The sequence below is a fragment of the Phlebotomus papatasi genome, chromosome 2 (assembly GCF_024763615.1).
Source record: "Phlebotomus papatasi isolate M1 chromosome 2, Ppap_2.1, whole genome shotgun sequence".
In the NCBI taxonomy this organism is placed as follows: Eukaryota; Metazoa; Arthropoda; class Insecta; order Diptera; family Psychodidae; genus Phlebotomus; species Phlebotomus papatasi.
In genome coordinates, this window is record NC_077223.1 from 58,575,345 (window position 1) to 58,588,122 (window position 12,778).

General features: G+C 38.7%; 1 protein-coding gene across 1 annotated transcript in view; it reads left to right on the top strand.

The window, feature by feature from the left end:
• LOC129801886 (fibrillin-1) overlaps positions 1 to 12,778 on the top strand; it is a 77,900-nt gene that overhangs the window by 13,699 nt on the left and 51,423 nt on the right. The window lies entirely within an intron of this gene.

Consider the following 12,778-nt stretch of genomic DNA (forward strand, 5'->3'; position numbering starts at 1 on the left):
GAAAAGAGAAGATGGAAATGTCATGGAGATTTTCTTTTTTTTTAGATACCTAAAGGTGTTTGCCCATTCATATTTATTTTTATTGTCAAATACCACTTTTCGCACGAAATCCCTAAGTTTTCTGTTGGTGGTGAAGCGTGAAAAGTGAAGAACAGCATGAAAAAGAGATATCACAAATGATGTTTAAAGGTGACAACTTCTCTTGGTTACATAACTTTAGGGTGGGTATTTACATGAGCTTTCGACCAATCCTGACACTTATCATGAATGAATTAATTTTAAATGCAAAAATGATCAGTAATGGCTTCGGTATACCTTTTAGATCAGGAAAATTTCATAAAATGAAAATTCGAATTCCTTTTTCTCACCCACTTTGCATATATCTATTTCATTATTTCGCACTCTTCTTCTTGGTGGACGGAAAAATAAACCTCTCTTGATTTTTACTCTATAATTCTTCACGACGTTTCGAGGATTATTGTCCTCTTCATAAGATTTAGAATTGGAGGAAAAATCACGTAGAGGTGGGAAAATTTACTTTTGCACTTCACTTGGACTTTTTCACAATTTTTCACAGAGATGTTCAAGTGAAGTGCATCAGTAAATTTTCCCACCTGTACGTGATTCGTGATCAATTCGAAACCTGATGAAGAGGACATTAATCCTCGAAACCTCGAGAAGAATTAAAGAGTAAAAATTAAGAGAAGTCAATTTTTCCGTCCACTATCAGACCGAAAATTCATTCACATCACAACAAGTTAAATTTAGCTCAATCAAATTTGAAGTGCGATAGAATGAGTTAGACATATGCTAAACGTGTGAGGAAGAAAGCGATGTAAATTTTGATTTAATTAAATTTTAGTGATCTAAAAGATGTGCCGGAGCCATAAAAAGTAAAATTAGACCAACAAAAAATTGAATTTGGTCAGTAAAATCAAAAAGGCTACGGCAGATCTAAAGGATCAGAAAAATTTAATGAAATCAAAATTTTCTTCCTCGAATGTTTCTTTCGCACTCCAAATTATATTGAACCAAATTGCAATTGTTGCGACGTTTAACCCTTTAGACGTCTTCTATACGGGGTGATTTCGAAATGCACCCAACTGTGCTATGCACCGGTGAGTCTCGGGAAATCTCCCCTAGTGGTTCATGCCTGAAATAAATTTTCTCCACCCTCTGTTATAAATTCTCCATATGTGCTCTAACTAAAAAAGATAGTCTGGAAGACTTTCTATTTTATTTCGAAACGTTTCAAACGTCAATCACACAGTGTTTTACAATCAAAGAATTTGTTAAAGAGTGGTAAGGTTAGTATTTATGCCTGGTGACGAACACTTCATAAGGAATAGGAGATGGGGCACCCATCCTCTATATCAAAACTCTCTTACCGCAGGATTTTATGCCAATATTGTTGCTAAATTAAGAAAATATTCTAAGTTTTTATTTTTCTATAAATCAACTTTATTCTATTTAACAATTTCTTTATTTCTATTTAATGATGTCTATTTAACAATTCGACCATATTAAGAAGATTAAACGATACATTCAGAAGAGATATCGATACCATGTCCCTATTTCACCTGCTTTTCGACTTTTGATAACTTTGAAAATAGATCACGAGAAAAACATCTCTTGAAAAACAAAAAAAAATTATTTGAAATTGCTTGAAATGTCAAAATATTCGAATATAAATAAATGGAGCTTTCGAAGAAGGAGATTTTAAGCGTCAAAAGATAGTCAAAAATGCACCGATCTAAAGCTCAGTGGGGGACTTTTGTGTCAAAATGGCGGTTTCGAAATAAAATCCCCCCGTTTAGATGCTCCCTTAAGGACGAGAAGGTCAAAAATCGGAGGTCAGAAAAAATCACCTTTTCTGACTTTTTAGAGCAAAACACAACTTTAGATGACCCAGATGACCATAGGAAAAATTTCATTTTTGGGTCACCGGTGAACCAATCGTCCTTAAACGGTTAAAAGAAGAAGTAGAGTGTGAAAGATTGGTGGATTGAAGAATGTGAATTTACTCTAAAGATTTTTTTTCTGATTTTAAAGGCGTGGTGAAGCTAATTAGAATCTTAGATTGTGACAGAAAAAAAATAATAAAACTCTGTATTAGGTGAGATTCTTAACAATCTCACCTACTATAATCCTAACAAAATTTCATGTCCTCCGATCGCGCTCAAACTTGGCCAAAATGTGTTTCGCCACTTCCTGATCACGAATATATGGGGGGCTCAGTTACGTTCCCGGCCGGCCGGCCGGCCGTCCGGCCGCTCTTTGGAGCTTAATAGCTCCTAAACTGAAAAAGATATCGACTTGCGGTTTTCGGCAAAGGTTATATATCGCATGAAAATTGCAACTTGGTGCATTGACCCCCCACCCCCCACCCCTCCTTCCGCCATTTTGAAGACCCCCCTTTTTTGTTTTCTCAATAGCTCCGCCCCTATGGCATCGATCGGGCTTAAATTTTAGTATGTTATAGCTGGGCCTTAGAGCTTTCCATCAATACCAAACTTAAGGTCCCCCGACCCCCCTGACCCGAGCTATAAGGGTCCAAAAAAAATTTCTTAAAATGGCCATAACTCCGGTTCTAATTGTCAGAATTTAAAAAATGAGGGCTTTTTGGAAAGCTCTCGTGAAATGCCACTTCCTCTTCTAACATCGCAAGTTCATAAAACCACCGCTAGGGGCGCTATTATTAAAAAGAAAATTTTTAAATATTAAAAGTTAAATAACTCAAAAATTCCTTATGCAATCGGGCTGAAATTTTAGTATGTTGTAGCCGTTGATTATACCTATCAAACAAAAAAAACCTTAAGTCGATCCATAACCCCTGACCCGAGCTATAAGGGGTCAAAGTTCGAACATTGACCGGCCTCTATCTCCGGTTCTAATTAACATATCGACATAAATTTTACCTTTTTGGTTTCGTCTCGATGAGCACTTTCAGATGGAAGTTCAAAAACTCACCACAGGTGGCGCTGTGATAGCGTCAAAATTCATCGAAATTCAAAGACATTTTTCTCAAAAACGGCATTGTGCAAGTTAATGAAATTTTAGTATGTTGTAGTCCAGTCTAGGACGTTTCCAAAATGGTGCGTATGCGCGCTGTGGTTTCAATAGAACCGGAGATATGAGGGGTCAAAGTTCACGAAATTCAAAAAATCATATCTCCGGTTCTATGTGACCGATTTTGATGAATGAGGGCTTAAACGAAAGATCTTACCAAATGCTACAACTTTCTAGAATATTTGAACTTCGTGGGACCAACACCAGGGGCGCCACAGTCGAAAAACCAATTTCAATATCACATAACCTCAATTATCTCGACTGTCGCTGAACCGATTTTGATGATTACTTCGACATAATTGTAGAGGACATTTGTCTCTACATTTCGTCCATACATCATTTTCCGCTCAGACTGAGCTATCACTCCGATTTTGCCGTTTAAGTGTGAAAAAATTGATTTTTCCCATAATAACGCTTTGAAATCACTCAGATGCCAATTTGACTGCCTCTACTCCACCAAGACACCTAAAATAGGGTTTTAAATGGAAAGTCCCACAAAATACAACAATTCTTTGATATAGTTGAAGTTCAACAAATGACTACTTGGGGCACTCTGGATGAAAAAACGAGTTAAGAAACAAAAAAACCTCGATTATCTTGGCTTCTGAGTAATCGATGAGATCATGTTCTATGGGAAAATTATAGAGAACATTCTGGTCTACATTTCACCCATATAAGACTTTTCTGTCAGTTCATCCAAATCCTTGATATTTTGGTTTAAATACAAAATTTGTATAATTTCACGAATTTGATTCAAGATAACTGAATGGCGTCTCCCAACATCAGCTCCAAATCGAATTTGCATGCACTCCGAGTTAGCTCACGTTAAGAATCTCACCTACATAAGCCGGTTAGGATTATCTGTCCCTTTCCTCTTTAACAAATCTTTTAGGAAATTTTCACCATTTTTAACGTCTCTGGGACACCTTTTAAATCAGGAAAATTGTACAAAATCAAAATTGACATCCATTTCTTTCATTTAAAAGGTTTGCTACTATGAAGTTATAATCTCAGTATTGCTGAAAAACTTTATTTTTAGCAGACTAATTTAATTTTTTATTGCTTATTTATATAGTGTCATTTTCAAACCTTTTAGCACTGAAATTAAATTAAGTTCACTTCATGAAATGTATGGTGCAGATGATGCATAGAGATAGCATTAACTACTCTATATTTTTTGCACAAGATATGTCTGCATAAGAACAATATCTATGATAGAAAATAACTTTCACTGCATAAAACGGTTTTCGTGCATTCGCGGATAGTAGTGAGTCACGTTGGTCACGTCATTACCACTAAGATTTATTTTAACGCTGACCGCTGACCTATCTTTTACAGAAAAGTTTTGGATTGATCGGACCACCCATACGACCTACTTCATGAAGTGAACTGAATTAAATTTCATGGAGTATATAAACTTTTAAGGATTTTTTGCAAAACTTTTAATCAATTTACTCTATCTCTTCTCTGTACGAAAATATTATCATATTGAAGCATTGAAAATATATAACTGGGTCATACATGATACATAGTCAATTCTTGTCAATCTGCACTGTACAAAACTGTCCAAAAGTTCCAGATTTTTATAGATTTAAGCTAGTTATGAATAATTTTGGGATATTACATAATTAATTAACTTTCTTAGAATTACAAGGAATGTGCTATTTACTAAATAGAAACCAATTTTCAGTTGTTAAAAATCAAAATATTTCCGTTGATTTACAGACGGAAGAGAGAATTTTCTATTATTTGAAAGGTTTGAATTCGGAAATTTAGAGTGTGTTAAAACGTGAATCATCCTCTTTATCCTAATGTTTTATTGATAAGAATTTATTTCAGTGAAAATTGCAAGTTCGTACCATGTCTCCCATAACTCTCTCGTTGTTAAAATAATTTCTTTTATTTTCTCAAAAACCATTTAAAAGTAGTATTTTCTGAAAATACAATAAAAAAAAACAGAAAAGTTCTATTGATATTCAGTGAGAATATTCACAGATTTTCAATTCAATACCATACCATGATGAACTTGTCGAACACCCAAAGATACTATTCTATCGAGAACTTTAGAATTTATTGTCGCATTCGCCCATTTTCCTCATTGTAATGCACTGACACATATTTTCAATGGAGCAAGGGGTATAAAAGTGGGAAACATGCTTTTAACGAACACCTCAATTGCTCCATATATCACCTGCAAGATTTTATTTTACAGTTTGGCTTTATGACACTTTTCCTTCATCTTTCAATAATTTATACGAGGAAAGAATAGCCCGTGAGATATGAAAAATCATAATATTGATGGAATTATTGTATTAAATCTCGGCGATTTTGAAGAATATCCATTGTTGTGAATCGTCTTCATGGGGCGTAGGTGGTCGAAGGTGAATTTGAGAAGCAATAAATTAACCAAAGAGAAATTATCATTTAAATGAGGAGGGACATTTGTGGCAGATGGCACAATACATGACTTTTTTTTTTGTTCATCTAGCATCTTCTTCCATCACAATTTGTGGCTCAATTAGCCCAACAATATTGCACCAGACTTTGTCAAACACTCGAAGGTTTTGCCCTGGTTCAAGTGGAGCCAAAAGAGAGGCCCTCAAAATTGTTGGAGTTTCTTGGTGCGGAAGACATTTAGAAATTGCTAGTAATTATTTAGAGGTGCTCCTCAACCTTCTATTGAGCACTTTTCAACTCTGCACTTTGCCAAATGAGCTGTTTTGAGCAAATAGGATGAGTTTGAAGATGGATTGACGAACTAAATTTATCGAAGACTTTCTTGCGTACAATACATTAAACGAAAAGCTCTTACGTTTATGGGAACTCGGATTGTTTTACAGTAGACTCTCTCTCAATTGGGCATTTGGGGCAAAATCCGGTTTATCGATAGATTTGGGCATCAAAGCCTTTGTAAATTCCACAAAAAGCGCTCAATTATAAAGAATCACGATAAAATAGGAAGAACTACAGCCAATTTGAGCAAATTAGCTTCATAATTAAACGTGAAAATTGTCAACAAAATTTTTCGCCCGATTGGAAAAGAGCCGATTGAGTGAGAGTCAATTGTATTTGAAATTCAGGAAATTCAATTTCTACATTTTATTCCTTTTTCGATTTAAAGTACAATTCATATCTCGAGAAAAAATGAATTAAGTTTAAAGTGAAGTTTTAGAAAAAACTAAAACCAGAATAAAATTAACACAGGAGTTTACTAATAACAATAATAATTAATAAGTTATTAAAAGTAGGTATTACTGTACCAAATTTTGGCCAGCTTCCAATTTCGTTTATTTCTTTTGATCCTTACATTTTCATGAATTTTTAGGTTTTGAATACTCTAGAGATTATACAATGAAAAATGTCGCTTCGACGAACGAGATGATGTAAAAAAGACTTTGGAAGTGTCAAATACCTATGGAATTCAACAATAGAATTAATAGAAAGCCTCCTTGGCAGGAATAGGTGAATAAAATCCTCAGTTTACCTATGGAATTCAACAATAGAATTAATAGAAAGCCTCCTTGGCAGGAATAGGTGAATAAAATCCTCAGTTTACCTGTAGGAAAATACTAGAAAATTAATATGATTTGTCCAATCCGGACTTGAAGGTTCACGTTTTCACTTGTTAAATTAAACTCCAAATTTCTCTTGATGTAAATGCCTTTTTATTAAACTTTTTTAATTGCCACACTTTTTGCACGCTAATTTCACACACTTTTTTCAGGAAGTGATCTTTTTTGACAGTTACTTGCTTATTTTCTTCACTCACCGCTAGGATGCAACAAGCCGAACTGAAACTCAGCTAACTTCACAATTAGGCTATTTCAATTTTTATAATTTGTGAAAAGTTGCAACATTTTCTCCCCAGTTTCAGAAGGCGTTTCAAGATTTTGATTTTTTAGATTTTTTTTCCCATTTACCTTAAAAGCTTAGAATTCATTCCAAATAAATCTACTTTAATCTAATTTAACAGGGAGTTTTACTAGTTTGGTAATTGGCCTCAAGAGCGATTTGGAATTCACCTTCACCAGTGCTACCCTCACTTTGCCGTCCTCCCCTGGAAAGACCTTTTCGATGAGTCCCATTGGCCATTCAATGTTGGAAGTAGTTTCAGCTTTCAATAGAACTACATCTCCAGGTGAAAGATTGGGGCTTTCCTTGTTCCAACGTTGGCGTTGTTGCAAAGTGTGGATGTATTCCTTCTTCCATCGTGTTAGGAAATCGTTTCGCAACTTTGTACACAGTTGCCATCTACGAAGGTGATCCACTTGCTCAAAGTCGTTTTGTTCAACTGGTAGCTGGGTAGGTGCCTTTCCAATCAGGAAATCTCCAGGTGTAAGACACTGCAAATCACCTGGATTGTCATGAATGGTGACCAGAGGGCGGCTATTCAAAACCGCTTCAATTTGTACGACCACTGTGTTGAGTTCTTCGTAAGTAAGTATCATAGTACCAATGACTCGTTTAAAGTGATGTTTGAAACTGCGCACAGCGGCCTCCCAAAGTCCTCCCTGATGGGGTGCAGATGGGGGGTTGAAATGCCATTGGATGTTCAGACCAGATGTTATATTCACGATCTCCTGTTGCATGTTGTGATCGTTCAAGATTTGACGAATTTCCTTTTCCCCAGCGACAAAATTTGTGGCGTTGTCACTGTACATATGGGAAGGCATCCCACGTCGTGCTATGAATCTCCGAAAGGCACTGATAAAGGCCTTGGAAGAAAGAGATGTCAGCACTTCTAAATGTACTGCTTTCGAGGACATGCAGATGAAAATACATACATACGCTTTTTCATGGCTAGAGCCTCTTGGTGTTCTCTTAATCGTCACATGCCCTGTAAAATCCACCCCAGTATGCAAAAATGGTCGAACTAGATTTACTCTGCACTCAGGAAGGGAGCCCATCAATTGCTGAGACGTAATTGGCTTAGCCCGAATGCAAACAATGCATTCCCGCACGATTTTACGCACAAGATTCCTACCGTGTATCGCCCAATACTTCTGACGCATTGATGCCAACGTAAGCTGTGGACCTGCATGCAAGAGTCTCAAATGTTCAGCTCTGGCAATCCAAAGAGCTAACGTTCCTTGTGGAAGTATTATGGGATGTCTAGCATCGTAGGAATTTTCGGAAAACTGAATCCGCCCACCAACTCGCAAAATGTCATTACTGTCCATGTATGGGTGTAGTTTGCGTATGGGTGTTATCACATTGTTGCTGTGGTTAGACTTGAGAAGGCGAATTGTTGAACTCAAATGGCGTTCCTGATCCCATCTGATAAGGATCTTCTCTGCTGCTTGCAGCTCTGAAACTTGCAAGAATTGTTGAGATTTTGTGCTATTGCTCACACTTCGGGTTGTACGACGTTTTAGAAGGTTATATTTGAAATTTTCCACTCCTCGCTTAACCCAAGCAAGCACCCTTGTCGCTTTCATGAATGAGCTGAATTTAGATATGAAATAATCGTACAGGGTGACTTGTGACGGGTCTGCATGACTTTCAGTACATGCAAGAGTCTGAGGAATTGGTTTTGAAAGGAAGACTGGAGAGAACTTGGGTGGCCAATGTTCTCTGCTTTTGACTAACCACGATGGCCCTTGCCACCATAGAGTATTTGAGATCAATAATTGCATGGAGGTACCTCTCGACAATACATCCGCAGGATTTTGACTGGTTGGGATATGTCTCCATTGTTCAGCGTTCGAGGTTTTCTTGATATTGGAAATTTTGTTTCTCACAAATGTTTCCTTGATCTCCTTGGAGTGGATTTGATGGAGAATAACCATAGCATCGGTCCAAAAGTACTGGTTTTTTATTCCCAATGAATCCCCCACAATAGCCATTAACTGAGCTGCGAGCTCTGCTCCAACAAGTTCTGCCTTTGGAATGGTGAGAAGCCTTGTCCCGTCATCCTTAGCTTTGATTGGAGTCACTCTTGACTTAGCAGTCAATAAGCCGGAGGATCGGTTTCCCATGCTGTCTTCATAGACTACATAAATCACCACACCATAAGCCAACTGACTCGCATCACAAAATGCGTGCAGTTCCTTGACGCAAGGGTCCGAAATTGGGCATATCCATCTGGGGATGCGTAGTTTCTCTACATGCGTTACATCTGCTACAAACTTTTTCCATCTCTTTCCCAAGTCCTCTGGAACTTCATCGTCCCAACCCACGTTCTTTTGCCATGTGTTTTGCATGATCAGTTTGGCCGTGGTTATTGCTGGGCCAATAAAACCACAAGGATCGAATATCCGGGCAATTGTGGACAAGATGTTTCTTTTTGTCATTGGCTGAGATCCCAAATCTTTGGCAATACGAAACTGGAACTCGTCTGTTCGTGGAGTCCAAATAACCCCTAAAGTTTTAGCTTCTTGATCGAGAATGAGTGACGTCGATTCATGCTCATCATGCTCCCCTGCAACCACTTCAGGTCGATTTGAGCGAAATTTCGACAGTTCCATTCCTCCTGTTCTCAACATGTCAATCAGCTGTTGCTTGACTTCCAGAACTTCCTCACAGGATGAAGCTGAATACAAGCAATCATCAACATAGAAGTTTTCCTTCAATACAGGTTTGGCTAAGGGAAACTTCTGACCTTCATCCTCCGCTATCTGGTTCAGCACTCGAGTAGCCAGAAATGGTGAAGCCGCTACTCCAAAGCAAACTCTAGTAAAGCGAAAATCAATCAGCTCATCCTCTTCCTTCCAAACAAATCTGTGGAAGTCTTGGTGTTGGGGATGCATCATGACTTGTAAATACATCTTTACTATATCGCAAGTAACGGCAACCTCATTCATCCGGAATCTCCACAATACTGAAATGAGCGTGGGCTGAACCACAGGGCAAGCTTTCAGACAGTCATTTAGACTTAACCCTGACCTTGACTGAGAACTGGCATTAAAAACCACCCTTGTCTTTGTTGAGACAGCATTCTCTTTTACCACCGCATGATGTGGGAAGTAGTATGAAGGATTGTGCAGCTCACAAGACGGGACTCTTTCAATAATGTTCAGTGACAGATATTCTCGAAAAATGTTAGAATAATCCTCAAAGAGCTTCGGATTTCTCTGCAGCCTTGGGAAAAGGTAATTCAATTGGCGAATTGCCACCAGCCGGTTATTGTTGAGATCTTGAATCTCAGATCTCAGGGGAAGTTGCACTACATAACGCCCCTCGGCACCACGAAATGTCGTCTTTTGGAAGTGATTTTCAACCTCCTGGTACTCAACAGTGACTTGTGGTTTCTTGGGGATTTCCTCCACTTCCCAAAACTTTTTTAGGGTACGGTCAATACTTGACAGGGTCGTAATGCCGCAGGACGCAACCTCCTTCCGGGCTTCGAAACAAGGCCCAACCACCAGCCAGCCGAACACGCTTTGCTGAAGCATTGGCAATCCAACTCCCAAGGACACCCTTTCAGCTCCCAAATACTGCCAAGCGTGCCCTCCCCCAATTAGAAGATCAATTTTTTGGCGTACATGCCACTTGGGATCAGCTAATTTGAAGTGAGAGGGTAGAGGAATTTTGCTAACATCCACATCCCAATTGGGCTGATCACCAACAACCTTTTTCATGACAATACAACTTAAGTTCTCAACCTCCACTCCTTGGCCACTCTGATACTGCATCTTCACCTGTACCTCCTGCTGACTTGCCTGAGAAATTGATCCGACACCATCAATCACAAAGTTTGTACGCTTGGGATTAAGCTTAAGAAGCTGACACATGTGATTTGTGATTATATTTATTTGGGATGCAGGATCCAATACAATTCGGCACAGCTGGGAAGTGTTTTGGGGCCCCAACAACTTCACGATTGCAGTTGCAAATAATACATTTGATCGCACTCCGCCAGATGCTCCAGAACAACTTAGGGTAGCACTGTTATTGGAAGGGACATCAAAATTCTCAAGATCATCAATCTCTTGGGCTTCAACATTGGCAACTGTCTGAGTTATTGAGTTAGGAAATGCAAAGTGGAGCAAGTGATTATGGGTTTGTGAACATTCTTTACAACTTTGATAATTGCATGACTCTATAGGGTGAGATTCAATGAGACAATTCTCACAAAGTTTAAGACTTCTGACAATCTCTAACCTTTGCTCATGAGAGAGCCCTAAGAACTTCCTACACTTGTACAATCTATGTGGATTAATCTTACAAAATTGACAATTTTCTTTGTTCTTATCTGAAGTGACACACGTGGAACCTTTGGTATTGGACTTACTCCGTAGCTGCTGGGGTGCTGCTGCAGGACATGACTCCAAAACACGACATCTTGTGTTGAGAAAATTGTCGAAATCGGTCCAAGTTGGAATCCCCTCTGGTTTTTTCTCACTCCACAAGGTCTGCGTTTGACGATCAAGATGCCTCAGGGTTAGATGAATGAGCCAGGGATCCCGCTCAGATACCCCCAGAGCGTCAATTGCCTCCAAAGCTTGGGAAGTAGCTGACTGAAGCTTCCGTAGGGCAGTAACATCTGGTTTGGTGATTTGCTCCTGGTTCAAGAAACTCTCCATATAACTCCTGAAGATGATCATCTTGTCATCATAACGATTCACAAGCCTGTTCCATGCGATAGCGTAATTTTCCTCAGTCAGTGGAAGCTGGTTGAATAGTCCTAGAGCCTCCCCTTGGGTAGAAGTGCGCAGATAGTGCATCTTTTCCGCTTTTGAGAGACGTGGTTTGCTATCCACAGTGGACAAAAAAAGATTCTTGAATGTGGGCCACTCGGTGTAAGAGCCACTGAATTTCGGAAGTTTTATGGGTTCTAAATTCGATTTTTGCTCGATGGGAGACATTAGGAGACTTGAGTCCAAAGATGTGTTGGCCAGCTCATTCCGGGAGATTTCTAGCAGTCTCTGCATTTCTTCCTTCTGAGCTTCGAGTATGTCTTTCAATTTAGTCTCCTCACTGAGTCTCTGCTGGCGCTGTTCCTTCAGCTGCTGCGACATCAAAGTGACTAATTTGGAAATATCATCACCTTGATGAGATGCATTAGCTGGGGAACTCACAGATTGATCAGCCACTTTTGTTTGAAACAATGCAATAAGTGTATTGATCTCCATTTCAGCACGCAATGCCTCATCTAAGAACCCAAGAAGTTCCTCCTTTTCCTTTTCCTTTGTCTCTGGAGGAGCCTCATTGATGATTTCTGACTGAATGGACACAAATTTCTTCTCAATTCTGTCAATCATCTCCCGATTGGCTCGTAATTCCGTTTCGGCATTTTCATTCTCAAGTTGTAACGGATCTTGTTGATATTTTTCAATGACCTTCTTAACTGTAGTAAGTTGCCCTTTGTAGGAGCGACGACTCAATTCCTTTGAGGGCATATTGCTGGGTGAAGATCGACTTGTCTTCTAAAGGGTGAAGGACCACTAATGTCAAATACCTATGGAATTCAACAATAGAATTAATAGAAAGCCTCCTTGGCAGGAATAGGTGAATAAAATCCTCAGTTTACCTATGGAATTCAACAATAGAATTAATAGAAAGCCTCCTTGGCAGGAATAGGTGAATAAAATCCTCAGTTTACCTGTAGGAAAATACTAGAAAATTAATATGATTTGTCCAATCCGGCTCGAAGGACCACTAATGTCAAATACCTATGGAATTCAACAATAGAATTAATAGAAAGCCTCCTTGGCAGGAATAGGTGAATAAAATCCTCAGTTTACCTATGGAATTCAACAATAGAATT